Source organism: Alnus glutinosa, chromosome 7, assembly GCF_958979055.1.
Source record: "Alnus glutinosa chromosome 7, dhAlnGlut1.1, whole genome shotgun sequence".
Classification (NCBI taxonomy): domain Eukaryota; kingdom Viridiplantae; phylum Streptophyta; class Magnoliopsida; order Fagales; family Betulaceae; genus Alnus; species Alnus glutinosa.
Window position 1 is genome coordinate 26050932 of NC_084892.1, and position 23205 is coordinate 26074136.

Sequence of the window (23205 nt, forward strand, 5' to 3'; positions counted from 1 at the left end):
AAGAATCGTCGTCCCAAGAAAATTTTTCGAACCCAGCAAGTTTAGGGGACGACCTAGCCTTTTTCACACCTTGATGTTTCTTTACTTCTGGTAATGTATTTCTATAGTACACATTAAGGGCAATGTGAAATTCAAGTTTGGGGTATGGAAAAACACTTTTTCTGTTTGTTTGTTTGTTTAATTGTCTTTTTGTTCTATTTTTTTTTTAAAAAAAACTTGTTTTATGTTGTTGATTGAACATTATTACATCGCAAATATGGTTTGCATGTCATTGGTTTGTTTAACATGTTGAACACTGCATGTCATTAAAAATCTGAATCTTTTGACTCGTCTGTTGGATTTGAGAGACATCACTTGTTTGAATTAATTATCACAAGCACATTAGCAATGGTTCTGTGAGGTATGAGATTTGAATTGAGGAATGTGTGTCTTGAGATTTGTAGGATGATTTGTTGATGAAACTGTAATGTTCGAAAAATTATTTAATAATTAAAGTATAAATTTGAGTAAATAATTGGTTAAGTTAATTTAATGTATTTAAAATGTAAGAGAATATTTTTAAAAGATCAAAGTTATAAAATGGGTTTATCAAAATTAAATAAAAATAAGTCTATTTAGTGCGGTAAAATAAAATAAAGTGTTTTATTTTTATCCTATAGATTCGTAAAGGGTAGCCAAGAAAAGAAAATGCAAAGGAATATTTTTAAAATGTCAAAAAAAAAAAAAATGAAAAAGATAAACTAAGTAAAATGAAGTAAGAAAAATAAAAGAAAAAAAATGAGCTGCACGACTTTTCAAATGAAAAGCCGCACAACCATTTGAAACTACAAAGGCCAAATGGCCTTTGTTTCCAAAACGGCATGCTGCATTTTAAAAAAAGAAAAAGAAAAAAAAAAGAGAAGAGTAAGAAAAAGTTAAAAGAAAAGTCAAAGGAAGAAAGAAGTAAAAAAAAAGAAAAAAAAAAAGAAAAATAAGAAGAAAGAAGGAGTGAGGCGCTATGCGCCCCCACTTAAAAGAAAAAGAAAGAAATGAAGGGCTGTGCGGCTCTTCCTTTGAAAGAAGAAAAAAGTAGAAAAAAGGGGAAAAGCAAAGAGAAAGAGATAGGGTTCTTCATAGAAAAATCATGTTCTATGAAGATCTAACTGTTCAAACTCAAATTCGATTTCCGAAACGTGATCTACGAACCCCAGTCTACGTTTCTACCGATTGGTTTGAGGTATTTTCACAAACTCTTGGTCTTTGAGATTTTAAATTAAATCTAAAGATATATGAGTTTGATTTTATGTGTTCATAGGATTTGTTGTGAGGAGCTTGCTAAACACCCTCCAAGTGTTGCATTTACATTTGGTGGAATTTTCGGTGAGTTTCTTCAAACCCTAACTTTTGGGTTATGTTGGGACAAATATTGACCTTCTCGGGCCTTGGACCCAACCCGGGAGGTAGGCCCACTTTGGTCCACCCGACCAGGCCCGAATATCAAAGAAAACATAATCTACTCGGGCCCATCAAGATCCCTTGAGCCCAATCTGTCGCAACTGGGAGGGCGACCCAAATGCTAGTTGGTATCCGCATATGCATGCATCTCGGCAGTACCCGAAAACAAAGGGACACGATGCACGTCATAGAGTGCATGCATCTCGGCAGTACCCAGAATCTAAGGGACACGATACGACACGATGTAACACGATGCACGTCATGGAACCCAATGATGCCACCGAGGTATGCGGAACATTCGTTCATCCGGAGCCACGTCTCCTCCAACCGCCTCGTGCACGAATCATGGAGCTAATGGAACTGCTCCGCAACCTCTATAAATACAAGAATCTCTTCAGATGCTAAGGTACATGCTAATCAGGCTTTTTAGCATTATTCTGCGCATTTATTCTCAGAACCATACACTTACTTAAGCATCGGAGCGGGGTTGTCGGATCCCCCCGACGCAGTTTTACTTTTCAGGTGAACCAGATACAACCGGGAGCAACTTAGACCAACATCTGACCGACACGTCACCTACCGGAAACTGTCTCAACAGTTTGGCGCTGTCTGTGGGAACGACTTATATCGTTTTCCTAAAAAAAAATCCGTTATGGTGAATACTCGATCAGAAACCAACCGAGTGCCTCAGGATGACCGAAATGCCCGAGACGAAGGAAACTCCAACGATCCCCAATTCACTCGCCTGAATGAAAGAATGGAGCAGATGGCCAAGAGCATCGAGGATTTGGCCACTATGAATGCTGTCCTCCAGGCCCGGGTTCCAGAACTTCACCGAACTGTCACTGACCCAGGAAACCGAGAGGAAGGTAGCCGGGTCGAAAGCTCTGAGGAGCCGAACAAAGAAGAAGAAGTCCCAGGAAATCCTCCCCCTGCTCAACCCGAGGCAGCAAGGGCGGTACAAGGCATGATTGCCCGGTTGGAGCAAAGATGCAATGTTCTGACCGCAGCTATTCAACGGAACGATAAGGGAAAAGCTTCCCTGGTGGAAAACCTTTTGCAGAAGACCACCTCCCCATTCACCGAGGAGGAGGCAAATATTTGCCTTCCTGAGAAGTTCAAAGTCCCAGAGATCCCATTTTATACGGGACTTGAAGATCCCGTGGAGCACCTAGATAATTTCAGAGCCCACATGGATCTCCATCGAACACCCGAGATGGTGGCCTGCCGAGCCTTCCCTTTGACCCTCTCGGGCAATGCCCGTGACTGGTTCAGGAGCCTCCCGCCAAATTCCATTCGTCATTTCGAGGACCTCGGCAGGATGTTCCTGACGCAGTTCATGGCCGGCAAGGTCAGAAGAAAGCCGTCGGGATCCTTAATGTCATTACACCAAGGACCCGAGGAATCCCTCAGAGATTTCTTTATGAGGTTCAACCAGGCTAGACTTGAAGCCGAAGCAGCAACAGATGATTTCATCTACGGAGCTCTCTTTCAGGGAATCCGAAAAGATGGAGCACTAATGGCTGATATAGCCAGGACGCCCCTTCAGAATTTAGATGGCTTTATGAGTAAAGCCGAGAAGTACATTAACCAGGAGGAGACACTCCGAGCTCTGTTGGGACCCGAGATTGCACGCCCATCCACTTCCGGGAACCCAAAAAAGAAGAATCCTCGGAAGGAAGAACGGAAGCGGGTTCCAGAAGAAGAGGCTAGGCCAAAGCGGGATTAAGAGTCCCTAAGGGGTCACAACTGGACACCCCTCAACGCACCAATTATGGATGTTCTCCTGGAGATAAGGCGAGACCCGACGTACAGAAAACCCAGACCGGTGCTTGCAAATCCGCATTCACGATACGCCGACCAGTATTGTGCGTTTCATGATACTACCGGTCATCGCACAGAAGCTTGCATATCCTTGAGACTTCTGATTGAACGCTTCATAGAAAACGGAAAACTTGTCCATTTCCTTGCAGATCAAAGAACTCAGCAAGACCCGGAGCCCGCCAATCGCCCCCATCAGAATCGGTTCCATTAGAATCAAAACAATCCCCGGGATGATCGAGTAAGAAATCAGGAAAGGGGAAGGGAACCGGAGCGCAGGCCAGACCCTCGGGCTGCACGAGAAAGAAGTAGGAGCCGAGCCAGACCAGCACGACAGGAAAACCTTCCGGAGATACAGACGATCTCGGGGGGTTTCGGAGGAGGCGGAGAATCTAGCTTGGCGCGGAAGGCATATGCAAGGCAGCTACGGGATTTTGAGGTGTACTCGGTGCAGAAACCTCCAAAATCCCGAAAACGAGACGCCCAAGTGATCGGGTTCTCAGATGATGATTACGCAGGAGTATCACTCCCGCATACCGACGCTCTGGTACTGAGTCTGGCCATAGCCAACCACAAAATACACCGCATCTTGGTTGACACAGGCAGCTCGGCTGACATCCTCTACAGATCAGCCTTCGAGCAAATGAGGATTGATCGGAGTAAGGTGATCCCGGCGAGACATTCGCTTGTGGGATTCACAGGAGAGCAAGTACTCCCACTCGGGTCCATCGAGCTTCCGGTCACAGCAGGGATGTACCCGAGACAGAGGACGATAATGGTTCAGTTCTTGATAATCGACCGACCATCAGCTTACAATGCCATCCTCGGAAGAACAGCCCTCAATGAATTTAGGGCTGTGACCTCAACGCCTCACCTGAGCATGAAATTCCCCACGGAAGAGGGAGTCGGTGTTGAAAAAGGAGACCAGAGGATGGCCCGAGAGTGTTATAATACAAGTTTGAAGAAGCTCCCAGAAGCTGCGAGACTCGGGGAGAAGAAAAAGGACGAAGAAAAATAGCAATCACCGTTGGGGGAGCCGGTCGAGGAATTGGAAGATTTCGAGCTCGGTGATTTGAAGAAGAAGGTCCGTGTAGGCGCGCAGCTCCCCTCCGAAATGAAGGAAGCCCTGGTAGCATTCCTCAGGAAAAACAAAGACGTGTTTGCATGGAGCCACCAGGACATGCCCGGAATACCCCCATCCGTAATAGCCCATAAGCTAATGGTTGATCCAAGCCATCGACCGGTTAAACAACGAAGAAGGACTTTCGCACCGGAACGGAACCAGGCCATTGCCGAGGAAGTACACAAACTCCTACGAGCCGGGTTTATCCGAGAAGTAAACTACCCAGAGTGGTTAGCCAATGTGGTTTTAGTCAAGAAAGCCACTGGGAAGTGGAGAATGTGTGTTGACTTCACCGATCTCAACAAAGCATGTCCCAAGGATAGTTTCCCATTACCTCGGATCGATCTGCTTGTAGACTCTACCTCCGGTCATGAACTCTTAACATTCATGGACGCCTTCTCAGGGTACAACCAAATTCACATGGATGAAGCCGACCAAGAAAAAACGTCGTTCATTACCGACAGAGGTCTCTACTGTTACAAAATGATGCCGTTCGGTCTAAAGAACGCCGGGGCTACATACCAGAGGCTCGTCAACAAAATGTTCCGAAATCAAATCGGACGAAACGTGGAAGTCTATGTTGACGACATGCTTGTCAAGAGCACACGAGTCGCCGGCCATATAGCCGACCTGGGGGAAACTTTCGAGACACTAAGGAGTCACAAGATGAAGCTCAACCCGGCCAAATGTGCTTTCGGCGTTTCCTCAGGAAAATTCTTGGGATTCATGGTTTCACAAAGAGGAATCGAGGCGAATCCTGAGAAGGTAAGTGCTGTCCTCAGCATGCAACCTCCCCGGACCACCAAGCAACTGCAACAGCTGACCGAGAGAATAGCAGCCCTTAACCGGTTCATCTCCCGGTCCACCGACAAGTGTCTCCCATTCTTCAAGATTTTGAGAAAAGCCTTCGTGTGGAGCAGTGAGTGCGAGGAAGCCTTCAAGAAGTTAAAAGAGTACCTGACTAACCCGCCGCTATTGAGCAGCCCCGAGGAAGGAGAAATCTTGTATCTTTACCTTGCAGTATCACCCTCGGCAGTCAGTTTAGCTTTGGTCTGAGAGGATTCAGGCATTCAAAAACCGGTTTATTTCACCAGCAAAGCACTCCATGGAGCCGAGGAGAGGTATCCTCGGATCGAAAAACTGGCCTACGCCTTAATAATCTCGGCCCGAAGACTAAGGCCATATTTCCAGGCACATACAATACGAGTGTTAACCGAGCATCCGCTGAAGAAGATATTACAAAAATGGGATCTTTCCGGGAGGTTGGTAAATTGGTCGGTAGAGCTGGGACAGTTTGACATAGAATTCCACCCTCGTACTTCTATCAAGGGTCAGGCGCTAGCCGATTTTCTACTAGAGTTTAGCAATACTCCCGAAAGCGAAGAACTGCCCGAGAAGGAAACATGGGTGGCATATGTAGATGGTTCTTCGGCCAACCAGAAGAGCGGAGTCGGTGTCACGTTGGCAAGCCCGGATGGAGAAACTTTTCAATATGCGATCAAACTGGATTTTGTAACCACCAATAATGAAGCCGAGTACGAAGCACTTTTGTCCGGGCTTTCAATAGCTCGGGAGATGGGAGCAAGGAATGTAGAGATCAGAAGCGATTCTCAAGTGGTAGTCAACCAGGTGCAGGGATCGGCAGAGGCACAGGGCGAAAAGATGATTCAATACCTCGATAAGGTACGCAAATGCCAATCTAACTTTGACAGAACCGCCGTAACCAAAGTTCCTCGGGAAGAGAACGCCCGAGCTGATGCTCTTTCCAAAATGGGCTCCGGTACCGGGCCGGTCGTCAAAACATCCACACGGGGGGTGGTGATACAGACCAAGCTGTCAATCCTTCCAAAACTCGACATGATGGAAATTGGGGAAGAATCAGACGAGCCCGAGTGGGCTACTGATGTCATCCAGTACCTCCGCAACGGTTCCCTACCCGAAGAGAAGATGCGAGCTCGGATGGTAAAAATGCATTCAGCCCGGTACGTGCTTATCAGAGGTTCTCTTTATCGAAGAGGATATACCGAGCCACTTCTGAAATGTCTTAAAAGTTCCGAGGCGGAATACATACTAAAGGAAATACACGAAGGGGTCTGCGGGAACCATTCAGGCTCCCGGATGTTGGCGCACAAGGCAATGAGAGCCGGATACTACTGGCCAACAATGAATAAGGATTCAGTCAAACTTGTATGAAAGTGTGACAAATGTCAAAGGTTTGCCCAGGTAATGAAGCAAACTCCCGAAAAACTAAGCCCTATCACTTCGCCGTGGCCCTTCGCGAAATGGGGGGTCGATATAGTCGGGCCTATGCCACCGGGAAAAGGTGGGCGGAAATTCCTTCTTGTCGCAGTAGACTACTTTACCAAGTGGGCCAAAGCCGAGGCACTCGCCACTATCACTACCGCCAACGTAGTAAAATTCCTCTGGACTTCAATCATATGTCGATTTGGTATCCCACACGCTTTTGTTATCGACAACGGAAAACAGTTCGACTGTGAACCGTTTCAAAAATGGTGTGCCAAACTCCGTATCAGAAATTATTACTCAACCCCAATATATCCTCCGGCGAATGGACAAGTGGAAGCTACAAACAAGACTCTTCTCAGAACACTAAAGAAGAAGCTCGGCAGAAAGAAAGGAGCTTGGGCCGAATATGTACCCGAGGTGCTTTGGGCCTACCGCACCACGACACGCACTCCCACTGGGGCTACTCCTTTCTCTTTAACTTACGGTTCCGAGGCAATTATCCCTGCCGAAATCGGATCACCCAGCTTCCGGGTATCACACTACAATCCGGGGCTCAACGACGAAGGAATAAAGCTCAATCTGGATTTGCTACAAGAAAGAAGAGATGAAGCGCAGGTAACATGGGCTGCGTACCAAGACCGAGCTGCCCGTTACTTCAATAAAAAAGTAAACCCCTGAAAGTTCCAACTCGGAGATTGGGTTTTGAGAAAAGTGAGCCCAATCACCAAAGATCCAATCGAAGGAAAGCTCGGAGCAAAATGGGAAGGCCCATACAGAGTTATACGATGCCATGACAGAGGGGCGTACCATTTGATTGATACGACCGGCAAGGAATTACCGAGAGCCTGGAACGCAGAGAATTTGAAGAAATATTTTATGTGAATTATTATGTTTTCTGTTATTCCAAAGTTGGCACCGCCAATGTATGTTTTTTCTCAGTTCAATTTAAAGCATGGAGCCTAAGTTCAAATCAAACCAGACCAGATCAAATCAAAGCGTCGCTCCCATGGTTTGAAACACAACCGACTCGGAGCACGCACCGGTCATCTCCTCAATATTGACTCAGACAAATCACCAAATTTGTACGAAGTCATTAAGGGATGACTCGGTTCAAATCAAACCAGACCAGATCAAATCAAAGCATTGTTCCCTCGGTTTGAAACACAACCGACTCAGAGTACGCACCGGTCATCTCCTCAATATTGACTCGGACAAATCACCAAATTTGTACGAAGTCAGTAAGGGATGTCCCGGTTCAAATCAAACCAGACCAGATCAACTCAAAGCGTCGCTCTCTCGGTTTGAAATACAACCGACCTGAAACACGCACCGGTCAAAACCCTTGGTAGCAACTTGGAGAAATCCAAAATTTGTACAAGTCTTGGGGAGTGACTCAGACCAGGTCAAAACAGATTAAATCAAAGTGTTCCTCGGTTTGAAAACAACTGTCTTGGAACCCACTTGCCGGCCAGATCAAATACAACTCGGTAGCATAAGCAAAAGAAAAATTTATGCGAACACATCAAAATACCAAAATATAACGGTTAATTCTATTTTATACATCCATCGGGTTACATTCACATTCAGTTCAAAGTACAACCGGCTCAAAAGAAGGATAAGTATAATTACAAAAGTGGGCTCCCTGTCGAGTCCACATTATCACCAGCCTCAGGTTCCTCGGCTTCTTCTCTACCGGGAGAACATTCCGAGACAGAGGGCCCCGAGGTTAAGTCATCTCGATAAGGATTGGGAGCATCATCGGTCCAGTCCTCTACGTCCGGGAAAAATTCCACTCCCAGAGTCTGCAGCTCCTTGGTTGCTGTCTCGGGCAATTCAAAGAGCTCAGGAGTCACAGTCTCGGGATCAACCTTGAATACTTCCGGGTGAAGAAGCATGGTCCTTAATCTCTCAAAACCCTAGTTGGATCCTGTTACGGTCCTGCGTAACGGGGATGAAGGGTGTATAATTTGGATGGGGAATGTGTGGGATAGTAGGGTATTCGAGGTACCCTAGTCCTCCTAAAGTTAAGGGTTATTCGAGAAACCCTAAAAAACTCCCAAAGCAACTACTAGAGTTGTTTTATAATTTTTCTTCTTCATATTATTTCATTCTTCAATACCCTATTTATAGGATTACAAAGCTTGAATTACGGAAACAATAATTAAATAAATATTACATAAATACTATTAACCCTAATGGAATAAATAATTCCTTTATTTCCTTCCTAATATAATGGGATATAAATCCCTTAATCTCGGGATTCTTGCTTTATGAGCAAGACTCCTCATTTTCCTAATTAATTTATTATACTAATACCATACTAATAAACTTATTATTCTCTTAAATGATAATACGACACTTACCTAATTTAAAGCCTAATTCTAATTACCCTAGGTACGTAACACTCCAACCCCCTTAAAATGGACCTTGTCCCCAAGGTCCTAAAAATGCTGTCAATTGCTGTTGACGTGGAGGGCATCTTCCTTTTTTTTTTTTTTTTTTTTTTTTTTTTTTTTTTTTTTTTTTTTTTTTTTTTAACTCAGCATCACAGACGTTGATTCCCCCAAATCGTAGCTTCCATGTTTCCCTTATCCGCAATCTTCCATTTAGGGGTAGCAAGATCGGGCACCATATTTCTCTCTACTAGATGCCCGGATTTCACGCCGCCAGCTGCTCTAACGTGCGTCCCTTCCCTTCCAGCTGCAACTTCTTTCCATTTTCCTCTAGCAGATTCTGGGTTGAATTCTCCTGCAGCAAAAAATCCGGAAATCTCGGGTCCAATCTTCAATCTTCCTCCGCCAGTCAAGCCCGAGCATGCTCCTCTGTCCACCTTGCTCACCGGAAATTGTCGATCATCGGCCGGTATCTCTGCATCCATCACAGGATCGCGTGGAGGCTCGCCCCTGTGCTCGATGGAAAATTCCGGGCTGCCGTGGTTTACGCCGGAATCGCCCCCCTTTGCATAATCACCGTCTGGCGGACGTCTGGGTGGCCGCCGGTGACCTGAAACGCCATCCGGAGGGGAACCGCGCTCCGTCGGATCCTCTGGATCGCTACCCATCCTCCCGAGCCCTGCTCCCTGCCGCTGGCCTGTGCCCGCCACTCTTAGCCACGACCTGGTCTCCTTCCCAAGCCTCTTCCTTGCTGAACACCGAATTGCCGACACCTTGAACTTGAAGCCCCGGTTGTTGGCCCGTCGCACCTGCCTCTTCTTCTTCGGTCCCCTTTTGTCCCAGCCCGTGTCTTTCTTCTCACGGCCGAACCGGTTCACACCGAACTTAGACACTGCAAGGGGCTTTCTTCTTGCCAGGAAATGTCTTGTTTTGAACCTTGCCCGTTTCCTTCTTCTGGACCGATCAGTGTGAAAGGGGTAGGGTTTCAACTGTGGGGATGGTTTTTTTGGTTTGGTCCTTTTGGTTTGTGGTTGACAGTGAGTAGTCTTTAGGTATGGGGACTGCTGGGTTGAGGAAATTTGGAAGAGGGTGGCTGGGCTTTGAGGTGGTTGATGGCGTGGTTGGTCGATGGGTGAACATGGTGGGAATTTTGGGGGTGTTGGTGGTGGCTGAACTTTCGGTTTTGGCCAAAAGGAGTCGTTTTTTTGGGTTTTGGCTGGGATTTTGGGTAGGGATAGTGTTTGTGCTGATGGGTTGATAGGTGGTGGTGTTTGTGGAGATCGTGGGGGTTGGTCTTTCTTTTGAGCGGTGATGGGTTCAGGGTCTTTGCTTGGTGGTGGGGTTGATGTTTCTTTGGTGGGTTGTTGTTTGGGTTGATTTTCTAAGGGTGATGGTGAAGGTGTGGTTTCTTTTGTAGGTTGTTTTTCTAGAAGATTTTCTAAGAGTGAGGGTGAAAGTGTTATTACTTGCGAAGGACTTGTGTGGCATGGGTCTTTTGCACGGAAGTTTTGGATTTGGCTGAAATCTCTGCCGGCTTGGTGCCTAGAGGAACTTGCTGAATTGCTTTGGTCTTCCTCTCGATGGCCCTGGCTTCTGGCGAGCAGGGTACCCAACATCTCCTCCATATGGTTTGTGCGCTCGTGAAATTCTGCCCAAAATTCTTCGGATGATATGACTGACATGATTGGCTTGGTTTGTAATCGTAACGTGGCTCTGATACCAAGTTGTTACGGTCCTGCGTAACGGGGATGAAGGGTGTATAATTTGGATGGGGAATGTGTGGGATAGTAGGGTATTCGAGGTACCCTAGTCCTCCTAAAGTTAAGGGTTATTCGAGAAACCCTAAAAAACTCCCAAAGCAACTACTAGAGTTGTTTTATAATTTTTCTTCTTCATATTATTTCATTCTTCAATACCCTATTTATAGGATTACAAAGCTTGAATTACGGAAACAATAATTAAATAAATATTACATAAATACTATTAACCCTAATGGAATAAATAATTCCTTTATTTCCTTCCTAATATAATGGGATATAAATCCCTTAATCTCGGGATTCTTGCTTTATGAGCAAGACTCCTCATTTTCCTAATTAATTTATTATACTAATACCATACTAATAAACTTATTATTCTCTTAAATGATAATACGACACTTACCTAATTTAAAGCCTAATTCTAATTACCCTAGGTACGTAACAGATCCTCGGCCCCAGCTAAGACCTCGAAGCCAAGGAACAAGGGCGAGTTGTTTCTTGAAACGCCGGGACTTGGCCTTATAATGATGGCCCTTCTTCCGAAGTCTCTTACACCGAGCTTGAGTTTCTTTCTGTTTCTCGGACAGAGAGTGCTTATCGGCCACCAGCGAGTCCTTCTCTCGCTCCAAGTCTGTCACCCGGGAAGACAGCGCCGTTTTGGATTCGTTAGCCTTGGTCAGATTGCTCAGTACTCTATCAAGGGTTTTCTCGCTTTCAAGTGATTGAGCACGAGATGTATCCGCCAGCTTCCGGGCCTGAGCCAGATCCATGTCCCGAGCCTTGATTGTCTGATCTTTGGTCTCGATATCCTGTTTCAAGGTCTCTATCTCGGACTCCAAGTCCTCGGTTCGGGACACCTCGAATTCCAGCTCTTGAACCCGGGACTGAAGCTCGGCTACCTTGGCCTCTAGAGAAGCCCGGCCCTCAGTATTACCCCGGTGGTCTCGCCACAAGGCAACCGACCTCATAACGCACTAAAAAAAAAATAAAAATAAAAATAAAAATATGGGAGTTAGAAAAAACGCGCAAAGTATGGGAAGATATCTTCAAAATCACAGGGCTAACCTGCAATTGGTTATGAAGCATCGCCTCCGCAAGTCCTCCAGGGAACACGGTCCCGGACATTGAAAAAGACCCTTCCGGGATTAGGCCCATTAAAGTCTCTAAGGGGCAAGCCAGTAGGCCTTCCCTCAGAGAACCGATTAATGCTCCCTGTCGGGAAGTCTCAGCTTCCATAAATCCCGGAGAAGGATTTCGAGTCTCCGGTTGGTCCTCACATGTCTCGGGTCCAGAGGACTCCGCAACTTCAACCCGATCCAAACACTCTCCAGCCGGCACGGACGAGTCTATCTCCCCGGTCTCCAGATGACCCTCCGATTCCACCACCACATGATCCCCAGATTCCGGTCCATCCTGGGGTTGTAAAAATGTTTCATGCTCCGCCGGTAAGTGATCCTCGGAGGCTAGACCAGCATCAGATTCCAAGCGAGCTTCTATCCTCTCAGCCGGAGCATCAGATTCCAAGCGAGTTTCTATCCTTTCAGCCGGAGACCGATCCGAAGTCTCGGATTCTTCAATCGGTTCTTCCCGGGTAGCTGGCAAAGTGGGCAATACAAAACGCGGCCGACCAAAAAGAAGCTCGGCTTCAGTGGCCCGCGTAAGCGCATATTCTAAAGGATCCGAGGCAAATCGGGTCCTCTTCGGTGACTCGGACGCCACTTCTTTCCCTTTGCGTTTGGATGCATTCCGAACCTCAGAAGCCTCTTGCTCTAACTCCTCAGGATCGTCCCCGATTTCTACTACATCGGGCGCATGAACAGCCACTGTCTCCCTACCAGATGCTTCCTCTGGATTTCCAACTTCAACAGTATTAATAACGGCTGATGAAGAGGTAGCCGGGATCATAGTCTCAGGAGCTCTAGTCAAGTCACTCCCGAGATCGGTCGCAGGGGCAGACAAGTTTGGGGTAAGGCTATCCCGAGGTACAATCGCCGTCCTCGGAACTTGGGTCGCCTTACTTACCGTCCTCGGAGGGAGGGTTGCCTTGCCAGTCTTCTTTGGTTTAATGACCCTCTTAGTCCCGGGAGCCACCTTCAACGCCTTCGGTTGTGGAGTGCCGGCCGCACCACCTTTGGATCTCTTCGGCTTTTGTTTTCCTTTCCGATCATACCAAACCTTCTCGGTAGGAATCTGATACCCAAAAACCTTCCGCATATTTTCGTCGGTGACTATGTTGTCATATTCTATTTTCATATCGTTCCCCGGAGTCTGAGAGAACAACAGCATTGCGGCTACCCTTCTCTTGCCGGTTGCATTCAAGGCCGGAGCTTCCCGCAGGTCAACCTGGATAGGATTCCAGACTCTTGATACTCTTTGGTCGGACGGTAAGGGCGCTACCGACTCCCAATCTCCTGAGACCCGGAAAAAATCTGACCTCCAACCCCGGTTGTTGGAATAACTTTGAGAAAGGTATATAAAGATAGGGTTGTTCCTAACAGTAAACTCAACAACCCCCTCCCTTTTATATGCCGCCCGGTAGATGTTGAAGAACTCCGGAATTGTCATCCGAGCCCCCAACACCGTTCGCCACAGAATGAAAGAGGCGAAGAGGTATCTCCACGCGTTTGGTGTAAGCTGGCTCGGGGATACCCCAAGAAATAGTACCAATTCCCGGGCAATGTCCGGTAAAGGAAATCGCAGCCCAGCTAAAAGCATTTTCTCGTAAATAACGAGATCGCCCCCTCGAATCTCCCGGGTAACAGGATTTTGGAAATGTAACAGAACCGAGGGGGGAATATCATAATTGTTCCGGAGGCGAAATTCATCCCCGGTACCAACCTTTGAGACTCCTCGGCGGTCGAGAGGCACGAGGGGCATCTGACGTTCCCCTTGCTCGGGTACCACCTCGTCCTTGGATAGTAATTCCTCTTCCTCAGACTTCGAGACGACCACTGCTGGGAGTTCCCTTGCTTCGGACATGGTGCAGAAAGACAGGTTAGTATGAACTTCCAAGAGAGAGATGCGAGTTCAAAGGAAAAAGAGGAAGAAAAGTTCAAAACAAGAATGAGAGATGCAGATGGGAAGGGTATTTATACTCCAGTGCAACCGGGATTAGCCGGTCATGAACAACCGGGAGATAGAGAGACATAAGTGAATCTCATCCCTCCAAACCGGCAGTCGAACCGTCGCCGGTCACGCATCTGACAACCACAGTGCCCCTCAAAAGGTGAACCGACGTCAAATCAAATTTAATGTGCTGCTGACATACGTCGACAGGACCACGGCTTGACTGGTTGTAGTCCACCGGAAGATGAACGGTCTCGTTCAAATTTCTTCATCCAAAAACTGGCAGCCCGAAAGCCCCGGTAGCCCGCCAGGTGGGACAAGACATGCCTTGAAAAACGAACCGGCGTTCAAATCATACCTGACAAGCGGACTGGCGGATTTCGAGGAAATTCGAAAGTTTGAAAATTTGGATTTGCAAGATGAAAGGAAAAAAAGCGGGAATAAAAAAAAAATGGCACGCGAAGGCTTTCGGGCGGATAAGGTATGGGCAAGGCAAAGCAACCGGCAAAACAATACTTCCGAGATAGATCACCGACTCAGCGAAAGTATGAATGGAGAAGGGTCATTGATGGCTCTCGGTGTTATACGTCAGACCCAAAACTCAAGATACATCAAAGTAAAGGTCAATCAATTATTCCTAAATTCTCTCAAGTATAAAATTTACCTAAGAGAATTGGGGGGTAACTGTTGGGACAAATATTGACCTTCTCGGGCCTTGGACCCAACCCGGGAGGTAGGCCCACTTTGGTCCACCCGACCAGGCCCGAATATCAAAGAAAACATAATCTACCCGGGCCCATCAAGATCCCTTGAGCCCAATCTGTCGCAACTGGGAGGGCGACCCAAATGCTAGTTGGTATCCGCATATGCATGCATCTCGGCAGTACCCGAAAACAAAGGGACACGATGCACGTCATAGAGTGCATGCATCTCGGCAGTACCCAGAATCTAAGGGACACGATACGACACGATGTAACACGATGCACGTCATGGAACCCAATGATGCCACCGAGGTATGCGGAACATTCGTTCATCCGGAGCCACGTCTCCTCCAACCGCCTCGTGCACGAATCATGGAGCTAATGGAACTGCTCCGCAACCTCTATAAATACAAGAATCTCTTCAGATGCTAAGGTACATGCTAATCAGGCTTTTTAGCATTATTCTGCGCATTTATTCTCAGAACCATACACTTACTTAGGCATCGGAGCGGGGTTGTCGGATCCCCCCGACACAGTTTTACTTTTCAGGTGAACCAGATACAACCGGGAGCAACTTAGACCAACATCTGACCGACACGTCACCTACCGGAAACTGTCTCAACAGGTTATGTATTTTAATTGCGGTTTCTTGTGCCAAATCCTAAGTAAACCTTATGGGTTAGTGTTGTTAGTGTTTAAATATCAATATTATGTTATTGGTTAGTAAAATAAATTATGGGTATTTAGTTTAAATAGTATTCGCAAGATTAACCTTAAGACTTTCTTATGGGTTAATGTTATTTTAAATGTGTCAATAAATTATGTTAATAAGTTAATAATTATTGTAAAAGATTAATAAAAATAATTTTAAGGTTAATAATATTGAGAAAAATATTAGTGAAAATAATTTATAGATTAGTGAATATAATTTGGGATTAATATTTGATGTTATAGGTAATTATTTTAGATGGTGATTTTAATGTCTAACTCCAAGTAAATACTTTGGGTTAGTGTTAATTGAGTTTAATTAGTGTCTAGATTTATGGGTGTGTAATTGAGACCCTTAAATATTATAGGTTTTCCAAGGGTTAGCTCTTGAGCAATTTAAGAGCTAAATGTCAGTCTAATGTTAGAAATGTCAAATAACGTGTAATGTGTATTTTCACAGTGACGCATTGTAAGGTGGTGTCTAGGAGACCTAGTTCTTAATATCCATGCAGCCAGGTGATATTTCACTCACTGAGAAACTGTTATTTTTATATATTATACAATTGCAAAATATATATATTGTTTTATAAATCCGAACCAACTGTATGTTGAATATATCTGTTTTGCTTGATTTGAGTACTTTAGAGTATGTTCAAATATATCATTGATAGTTTTAGAATATAGTATAATGTGTTGCATGTTTTGGATGAAATAATAAAATGTTTAGAAAAGTATGATTTATCAGCATGATACAGTAAGTCAATATTTACTAGTTATGCAAAGAGCATAGAGCATGTAGCATAGAGCATAAAGCATGCAGTAACCCAGCAGTAACACAGCAGTACCCCAGCAGCAACCCAGTAACAGCTCAGTTCAGCAGTTTAACAGTAGCACAGTAGCATGCATAGCATATATAGCATGATTTAAATTGTGTGATGTTTTCATGATATAGAATATTGTAGTTTTTATGCTAGACGTATTACCTAAGAGTTTTAATGGCAAAAAGCTTATGTATATTGCTATCGTCTAGTTGCATGATTTTAGAACATTAAGCTTGGAAGTATAAGGGTATTGTCATTGTTCGGTATGAGTAATACAGTGTCCTGGGTGTAGGTAGATGAATTGTCATAGTACATCAGTAAGAAGTGCTTGGATATCAAAGTTTTACTTTAGTAACCGCATGGATAACTATGTGCCTCGACATGAAGTTGTAATGCCCTAGGATTCGGTGTTAACCATATTCGGAAATGATAGTAAGCTCGTACTAAAGGGCGAGATGACATGTTTTAAGCTTGGTGTACTTGGATGTGATGCTATTGGTTGTGATATCAGTGTGACTTGGGAGTAGGTAGATGGATTATGGTGGTACATTAGTAAGAAGTGCTTGGATATCAGAGTTTTACTCTAGTAACCGCATGGACATCTATGTGCCATAGACATGAAGTTGTAATGTCTTGAGGCATGGTGATATCACAGTTAATAACGTTAGATCTCTGTGCATTTGAGCTACCAACATAAAAGTGTTATTGTAGGTGGATGTATACGTAGTTGCTTCCAAGCCATTGGAACTTCTACGTATGGGTCCAACTACATAGTATGTTTTACATGTTTTCTGATTGTTAGTGGTCGCTATGTCAGCTATGGGGGTTTTCAAAAAAAGTTTATGAATTGGTAGCTGTTATAGTGTACGCGAGACTAAAAATAAAAAGTTGGTTCTTTGCGAAAACTCAGTTAGTTTAATATCACTGAGGTCTCGGTATGTTTTATACGGAGACTGTGGGCTCATAATTCCACTTGTACGGATGCGGCAACCTCCCGTAATCGTGCAGACATTGATGCTTTGGTTGCAGGTTTTGCGGATATAGATATTAACTCGTCCACTTAGCGTATGGGATGCTATGATTGGAGTACATCACGACAGTCATAAGTCATGGACTCATGGGTAGTCTGCATTGTGGTTATTTTTTTTTATTACTCGTGTCCTATGTGGCATATGTATTTGTTGAGCCTATAATTTTAGTATGTACTTAGTGTAATAAGTTTTATAAGCTTTAATAAGTTAGACATGTAAATAGCTCTTGTTGTTGATAACAATTATGTATTAGATGTATTTCCGCTTTTGATATGTGTTTCGCTACACATTGATATTTATATTCCGCTGTGTTAGATGTAACTTTGAATATCAGGTACATGTTATGGAACTTGTACATTATGTTGGCTGAGCGACACGTAGTCATGCCACTGTGAAGATCCGTTTGTATGATTTCAAAAAAAAAAAAATAGGTCGTCACAGCAGATGGTATCAGAGCAGTTAACTCTAGGGTTGGTTAGGGAAAGCATAAAGCGGAAACCTAGGGTTGTGTCAGAATTTAAGTATAACAAAAGAGTCATAGGAAATCTTAAAAGCATCAACAAAGATAGGAAATTAAAATGCAATACTCCATATGCATTACATGGATTTTGTGATGCATATCATTTGATTTACTTATAGTTAGCTTACCTCTAACTTTCACATTGTAGGTTAATTTCAATGTGATTGTGTAGATTATATCGCTTAGACGAGGAACGGTTTAGAGTGTGCTTCTTAGGTGCATTGCATGGGTATTGTGATGCATGTAATCTTCTTTACGCAGTATTGTCTATGTGGCATTTCATTGTATAGACAAGTCATGCCACCTAGATAAGCAATGTTGATACGCAATGAGGAAGAGGATTCCTCAGTGGGTGATTGAGGTGGAAGTGATTTTAGGTGCCTCTACCTCCTACTCTCCCTCCGTCGAAGAAATTGTTCGTTAGTAGTGGTTTTATGCATTCCTCATTGATGGACCTTAGACCATGAATCATTTAAGTAGATAATGGTCAATGCCATTGGGAGCTCATGCTTCCTCACCGCCAAAGAAGCAACTTATAGGTTGTGGCTCTAAGTTCCTTGGAAAAGAGGATGCCTTTGCGAGCCGTTTCGGTGTCACGCGGTGCATCAATTGTGGTAAGCCATACTTTGGTGTATGTGTCATGTCGAATCACGGGTATGCTTTCAATGTGGTAGACTTGGCCACCTCATAAAGCTATGTCACTCGTTAGCCGTTTGACTCAAAGCAGCTCTAGCGTTGCCCAGTGTAGAGTGTGGGAGCTACACTTGGATATATGTCATAGAAGATCTAGGGCATGTTGTAATTATGGTTGAGGAAGCCATTTTGCGAGAAGTCACCAACTTGTTGCGGCCAAAGTCAAGTACCTTTAGCGGGCAACTATCAGCCGAGATAGTTTTCTCAAGTATGGTGTGCCCATTCACACCGAGAAATGCTGAAGTCCGTCCAACCACCACAAATGTTGCCGATGCTACCACAGGTATTATACCTTTATGTTGTAGCATTGTGTACATTTGGGTTATTTGAGTTTTATCCATTCATATGTCTCACTATGCATAGTTACATGCATAATGGGCACCAAACCTTTAAAATCAACATGTGTGACCATTTCCATTGGTAATGCATTTACCATGGTAAACATATAGGTTGTCGCCTTAGCATTGTACAGGTGGTGACATTGCTAGCTCTAGTGTTTGACGTGATGAGCTATAGTGTCTAACTCATTAGTTTGAATTGTTAAGTTGTCCACCTTTGTCTCATTTGCATTTGAAGGTTATGAAAATTGAGCATTGAACCCATAGAATAGAACTCATGCGTGGCCACACATGTTGGTGACGCATTCACTTGTAGGAAGCATGTGGACAAGTGTGCCATTGGTATTAGAGAAAAGACTTTGCCAGCAAAGCTACCAGTGTTATACGTGTGGAACTCTAGTATTTGGCATAATTAGCTTCAACATGTAGTATGTGAGCTTCAATGTCATGTATACAAGACTCGGTGTCCAGCATGATGAGCTAAATTAGTTATCATGTTGAACTACGATATTAACTCGTTAGGGCTTTGGTGTCAATTTGGAATGGATTGATGATCAAAGAGTGGAAGTGAACGTAGATAATCACGAGTGGGTAATTGTATTCCTACCCCATAGTATAGAGAGTCTGAACTTTGCGGGTCTCGTTTGCAAGTTACTTCGATATCTCTCTCCGACGTTCGACAATGATGAATGTCTGAGAGTGTACACTTGTGTGTTTGGCTTATGCCTAAGTCGAGTTCAAGTCGAGTCCAAGTTGAGAACATCTAGGTAGTGCAAATGTTTCCACTTTAGTTGCGAGTCTATGCGAGGATGCATAGGTTATCGTGTGCTAAACCTAGTGGCCATCTAGGATGAGTGTTCCATAATAAGAACTGACGACTTGTTTAGTCAACTCAAGGAGTTTCGGTATCCTTAGGAGGTTGACTTTCTTCCGAGATACCATTGACTTTTGGTGCGAAAGGTAATGTGCCAAAGTCAGCGATCCATATATGGTATGACCATTATGAGTTTTTGGTGGTACCATTCGGATTGTCGTATACACCATTGATATTTATGGACTTGATTAGTCAAGTGTTCCATGAATACCTAGATAGGTGATTAGTTGAGTGTAACATTGATAAGTTAGTCTATGCGACTAGTCGTGTCGAGCATGGAAGACACTTGGTATCAATGTCGGAAGTGCTTAGTAAAGGGGATTCTTCTTAAAGCTCATAAGAAGTGAACTTTGGTTGAGGAAGTGACATTCTTGGTTTATGTAATGAACGAGAATGGACACATAGTTAACATGATAGAACAAGAACACACAGTTGCACCTGTACTTAAACCACCCAAGAAAATTGTTGGGCATGTGGCTTGCACAGATACATCACAATAAGCGGGGATGCACCCTTGTGTAATAACATGGATATAGCTTATGCTACTTATCAACTGTGGATCATGAGTAGCATTATTCTTCTCATGATTTGGAGTTGGTAATCATTGTATATGCCCTACCATTTTGTGAGCAATGCCTCTATGGTGAAGTGTGTAGCATTCACACTTATCACCAAAGTCTTGATGCACTTTTGTGTTGAGAGACGGAAACATAAGACAACAATGATGACTTGTTGTGCTAGGGGATCTTGATGGCAAGATGTCCTGTCGTGCGACTTAAGCCACTGTCACGACTAATGCATTGTGTATAAAATCTTGTGCTGGTAAGATTGACTTTAAGTGTGTTTGGAAAGTTAGTGCATCATACCCTTCGCAAACGGACGACTGATTTGACAGATCTATTTAGACACTTGAGGATACGCCTAAGTTATGCGTGTGGGAATCCATAGAGTTGGTTACGATACCTGGCATTGGTTGTGACTACTAGTTATGGTAGTTTACAACTACTGACGTAGTGTCACACGTAACGTTGTATGGACGCGAACGATGAGCTCTACTTCATTTGGTATGAAGTTGGAGTGAAATAATCAGCAAGCTTTGAAGTGGTGCATAATTCTATGGAAGATTGCACTCGTTCAAAGTGGATATTCACTACATAGTGATGTAACACTATATGGATAAACATCGTTGCAAATATGTGATTCAAATTGGTGATCTTGTGAAATGCAAGGTGTCGCCAATGCGAAACATGTAATGCTTTGGGCAATATGGATGTGCTCAATATAGGATATATTGAGTCATCCTTAATGTTAAATGTGAGTTCGTTGTGTAATCGGTCATGATGTCTTCTAATTTTAGCGGGCATTTATGATATTTTCCGTATTTCTCCGTTGCGAATGAGTTTGCGACTTTATACTTGTGATGTGCTTCCCTGTATTCAATGGAAATTGGCCTATAAAGAAGTGCAAAATGAGCTATGGTTTGTAAGAAAACACAAAATAAGTCTATTTAGTGTGGAAAATTATTTAATAATTAAAGTATAAATTTGAGTAAATAATTGGTTAAGTTAATTTAATGTATTTAAAATGTAAAAGAATATTTTTAAAAGGCCAAAGTTATAAAATGGATTTATCAGGATTAAATAAAAATAAGTCTATTTAGTGTGGTAAAATAAAATAAAGTGTTTTATTTTTATCCTATGGATTCGTAAAGGGTAGCCAAGAAAAGAAAATGCAAAGGAATATTTTTAAAATGTCCAAAAAAAAATTTGAAAAAAGAGACTAAGTAAAATGAAATAAGAAAAATAAAAAAAAATATAATAATAATAGAAAAAAAATGGGTTGCACAACCTTTCAAATGAAAAGCTGCACAACCATTTGAAATTACAAAGGCCAAATGGCCTTTGTTTCCAAAAAGGCATGCTGCCTTTAAAAAAAAAAGAAGGAACAAAGAAGAAGAGAAGAGTAAGAAAAAGTTAAAAGAAAAGTAAAAGTAAGAAATAAGTAAAAAAGAAAAAAAGAAAGAAGGAGTGAGGCATTGTGCGCCTGCTTTTAAAAGAAAAAGAAAGAAATGAAGGGCCGTGCGGCCCTTCCTTTGAAAGAAGAAAAAAGTAGAAAAAAAGGGGAAAAGGAAAGAGAGAGAGATACGGTTCTTCATAGAAAAATCATGATGTACGAAGATCTAACTGTTCAAACTCAAATCTGATTTCAGAAACGTGATCTACAAAGCCCGATCTACGTTTCTACCGATTGGTTTGAGGTATTTTCACAAACTCTTGGTCTTTGAGATTTTAAATTAAATCTAAAGATATATGAGTTTGATTTTATGTGTTCATAGGATTTGTTGTGAGGAGCTTGCTAAACACCCTCCAAGTGTTGGATTTACATTTGGTGAAATTTTTGGTGAGTTTATTCAAACCCTAACTTTTGGGTTATGTATTTTAATTGCGATTTCTTGTGCCAAATCCTAAGTAAACCTTATAGGTTAGTGTTGTTAGTGTTTAAATATCAATATTATGTTATGGGTTAGTAAAATAAATTATGGGTATTTAGTTTAAATAGTATTCGCGATATTAACCTTAAGACTTTCTTATGGGTTAATGTTATTTTAAATGTGTCAATGAATTATATTAATAAGTTAATAATTATTGTAAAAGATTAATGAAAATAATTTTAGGGTTAATAATATTGAGAAAAATATTAGTGAAAATAATTTATAGATTAGTGAATATAATTTGGGATTAATATTTGATGTTATAGGTAATTATTTTAGATGGTGATTTTAATGTCTAACTCCAAGTAAATACTTTTGGTTAGTGTTAATTGAGTTTAGTTAGTGTCTAGATTTATGGGTGTGTAATTGGGACCCTTAAATATTTTAGGTTTTCCAAGGGTTAGCTCTTGAGCAATTTAAGAGCTAAATGTCGGTCTAATGTTAGAAATGTCAAATAACGTGTAATGTGTATTGTCACAGTGACGCATTGCAAGGAGGTGTCTAGGAGACCTAGTGCTTAATATTCACGCAGCCAGGTGATAATTCACTCACTGAGAAACTATTATTTTTATATATTATACAATTGCAAAATATATATATTGTTTTATAAATCCAAACCAATTGTATGTTGAATATACCTGTTTTGCTTGATTTGAGTACTTTAGAGTATGTTCAAATATATTAAGGATTGTTTCAGAATATAGTATAATGTGTTGCATGTTTTGGATGAAATATTAAAATGTTTAGAAACGTATAATTTATCAGCATGATACAATAAGACAATATTTACTAGTCAAGCAAAGAGCATAGAGCATAAAGCACTCGGTAACCAGCAATACTCCAGCAGCAGCTCATTAACAGCTCAGTTCAGCAGTTTAATAGCAGCACAGTAGCATGCATAGCATGATTTAAATTGTGTGATGTTTTCTTGATATAGAATATTGTAGTTTTTATGCTAGACGTATTAGTATACCTAAGAATTTTAATGGCAAAGAGCTTATGTATATCACTATCGTCTAGTTGCATGATTTAAGAACATTGAGCTTGGACGTACAAGGGTAATGTCATTGTTCAGTATGAGTAATACAGTGTCTTGGGAGTAGGTAGATGAATTGTTGTGGTACATCAATAAGAAGTGCTTAGATATCAAAGTTTTACTTTAGTAACCTCATGGACAACTATGTGCC

The 23205-nt window shown here is 42.9% G+C and overlaps 2 long non-coding RNA genes across 2 annotated transcripts; both read left to right on the forward strand.

The window, feature by feature from the left end:
* Positions 1-1292: 1292 nt before the first annotated feature.
* Positions 1293-17373, forward strand: LOC133872169 (uncharacterized). The gene is made up of 3 exons (XR_009900987.1): positions 1293-1359; positions 15711-15766; positions 17101-17373. It is a non-coding gene; the product is annotated as an uncharacterized LOC133872169 (long non-coding RNA).
* Positions 17374-21612: 4239 nt separating this feature from the next.
* Positions 21613-22548, forward strand: LOC133872694 (uncharacterized). The gene is made up of 3 exons (XR_009901067.1): positions 21613-21784; positions 21863-21927; positions 22499-22548. It is a non-coding gene; the product is annotated as an uncharacterized LOC133872694 (long non-coding RNA).
* The last annotated feature ends 657 nt before the right edge of the window (positions 22549-23205 follow it).